Source organism: Cyprinodon variegatus, unplaced genomic scaffold, assembly GCF_000732505.1.
Source record: "Cyprinodon variegatus isolate N-32 unplaced genomic scaffold, C_variegatus-1.0 Scaffold3, whole genome shotgun sequence".
NCBI classification, from domain to species: domain Eukaryota; kingdom Metazoa; phylum Chordata; class Actinopteri; order Cyprinodontiformes; family Cyprinodontidae; genus Cyprinodon; species Cyprinodon variegatus.
In genome coordinates this window covers 10,039-13,082 of record NW_015150456.1, presented here as the reverse complement: position 1 = coordinate 13,082, position 3,044 = coordinate 10,039, and the positions used below count along the sequence as shown (strand labels likewise).

Genomic DNA, 3,044 nt, shown 5'->3' with positions numbered 1-3,044 from the left:
CTGTCCATAGCGTTCCTTGACAGCGTCGTTTCTAAGTCACCAATTTAGTGCTACTTGGTCCCAATGGAATTTCCCATTGGGAACCTGCTAGCACTAAGATGCTAACTGGTTAGCAAGAAGCTTCTGCCACAACAATCCCGCCCCCTTGATAATCGACCAATCACGTTCACTTTATTCACTCGTGTAAAGTCGGGCACCACTCAGGAGAATTTAAAAATGCAACAATTGGAGCGGCCGCTTCCCTACGACTTTAATTATTTACTAAAGAAGTGATGAGATTGTGATCTGTAAAAATCAATCTATAAACAATACATTTGGGAGAAAAACTTTTGAAAATATAAAATATATATAATAAAAATACACAAACTAAAAAGAAAATGAAAAAAAAGAATATGAAAAAAATAAAAATTATAAAAAAAAAACTGATAAAACAGCTAAATTGCTTTTATAAAGATTTTTTTTCAGTTACATTTTTGGGTTACTTTTAATTTTTTTGTGCTTGAAACATTAATGGGGGAAAGAAACACTAAAAATAAACACAGATGGTTTTTTTGTGATAATAAATCAGCGATCCTAGCCTGGTACTTCCTTGCAGGAAGCTCTCAGGATTCAGAACGTTTAGCATTCATATCATGCTTAAAGCGTCAACCTCGCAATAATTACCGACAAACATGAAAGCAGCAGAGTCATTTGGCTGCAAACGTGTCGCGTCGGGTATCTGGCATGTGACACAACTTGCTTTGATGTCAGCAAATGCAGTGAAACCAAACACCTTCATGACTTTACATTGAAATATTACGCTCCATCAATCTATTTATCCAGACGTCAGTGAAGCTCTTCTTCTTCTGTTCAATGCATATTGGTTTCCTGGAGGTCGATTTCCTCCCACATCCACAAAGATCCTTGTTGGGGAATTTTCTTTCCTCTGAAATCTAAACAAAGTAGTTTATAAATAAGTAGCAGAGGCATTTTCCCTAAACATGGATGGACCCTTTAACATCGGCAGGGCGGTCATTCCTGACCGACACAGCTCAATAAAGGAGGTTTTTTTCTGAGTAAATTGGATTATATTATTTGTAGGACTTTAATTGTTTGATTAAATTAATAAAGCGCCTTAAAGAAGTTTTAATACTGAATTTAAACCCGGTGAGGCTAAAACTGCCATTAGAGGAGTTCTAAATAGAGCAAAAATCTGAAATAACAAATATTTATATAATCTTTACAATTTTGACATAATTAGTGTTGAACTTTCCGCTAACAGAATGTATTGGAGTCTGTTTCCTACAGTCGGTGATTAATCAATTGCTAAATTAGTTAACGATCCTTCCAGTAATTGATCAATCAGATCCATGGATTCAGTCCAAGTTGTTTGTATTTGCTGCTGCTTTTTGTTTAGTCTTTCTCGCTGTGTTCTGTTCATCAAGCTCTTCCTGCTGGATAACCTGGGTTAACTATTCTCTTTACTGAGGTAAAACTAGTTATAGTCTGGTTAAAACTCTAGTTTAACTCCTTTACCAGCATCTAACCAGTAATTAATGGGATAGCAGACAAGCCTACTGGTGAATTTTATACTACTATGTTAGTTTTTGTTTTTTTTAAACAAAGATTTTACATCTTAAATGTAAAATATAGACATATTTTGTTCAGTTTGGGTTTAAAAGAATTTAAAGTTGAAGTGTTCAGGCCAAAAGTTTTCACTTTAATTTGATTAAACTTGCCAGTGTTACTTGCTCAATGATAAACTTCTGACACTATACTTAAAGGAAATAAGTAGAGTAGGGATTATAAATCATCACAGATTGAAAATATCAAAGTCATGCTCATAGGTTAAAAAGAAAAACACAAAATAAAACTTTGATTTTAGATTCTTTTTTTGTGTTTTAGCAACAAGGATTTGATAAAATCCTGCTTTTTTTATAAAGTGCCATAGATCGGCTCATCCAGGTTAGTTTTTCAGTAAAAATCACAAACTGTTTGTTGTCCTATTTTACAAATAAAGGGCCACCCAACGTTTCTCTGAGGGCCACAACTGGCTAAGAACACTGGAGAAAACTAAGAAACTAAAATTGTGAGTATATGTAAAGAAATTAAAAAAATATAAACTAAAATTAAAAATATATAAAAAATGCACAACTGCATTAAGTCAATGGACAATGTTAAATAATTATAATAGATGGGAAAATCATGGAACAGATTATGATAACTAAAATATGTTCCCAATAAATAGAGCCCTGGAATCATATCTTAGTTGGCAAAAAATATTTACTGTTATACTATGATACTTTTTATGGTAAAATATCTATTTGCTAAAAATTAAAATTTTAAGTTCTTATCATTATTACCCTGGTTAGAGGGTCTGTATGCGCCGCTTAAAGGCTGATTATTTACTAAATTAGTTTAGGATTATTTCAGTGATCGATTTATTGGATTTCCGGTCTAGTGAAGTCAAAGTAAAACGGTTGATTCTGAAATTTCCTTTAGTTCAAACTATTTTTCACCTTCAGTTGAACAAAAACTCCATAAAACACAAAAGTTCTGGGAAAATAAAATATCCTAGTTTTTCCTGGATCACATGAAGATCAGAGCAAATAATCTCAGAATTCTGCCTTTTTTTCTGAGAATTCTGATTGTAATCAAAATATTCTGACATTAATCCCAGAATTTTGACTTTAATCTCAGAATTCTGCATTTTTTTCTGAGAATTCTGATTCTAATCAAAGTGTTCTGAATTTAACCAAATTATTCTGCCTTTAATCTCAGAATTCTGACTTTAATCTCAGAATTCTGACATTAATCTCAGAATTCTGACTTTTAATCTCAGAATTCTGACTTTAATCTCAGAATTCTGAGATTAAAGTCAGAATTCTGCCTTTAATCAAAGTATTCTGACTTTAATCAAAGAATTCTGCCTTTATTCTCAGAATTCTGACTTTAATCAAAGAATTCTGCCTTTAATCTCAGAATTCTGCCTTTAATCTCAGAATTCTGCCTTTAATCTCAGAATTCTGCCTTTAATCAAAGAATTCTGACTTTAATCTCAGAAT

The 3,044-nt window shown here is 32.4% G+C and overlaps 1 protein-coding gene across 1 annotated transcript in view; it reads left to right on the top strand.

Moving 5' to 3' along the window:
- LOC107082581 (interferon alpha/beta receptor 2-like) overlaps positions 1–3,044 on the top strand; it is a 13,191-nt gene that overhangs the window by 1,406 nt on the left and 8,741 nt on the right. The gene's annotated exons all lie outside the window — the stretch shown is intronic.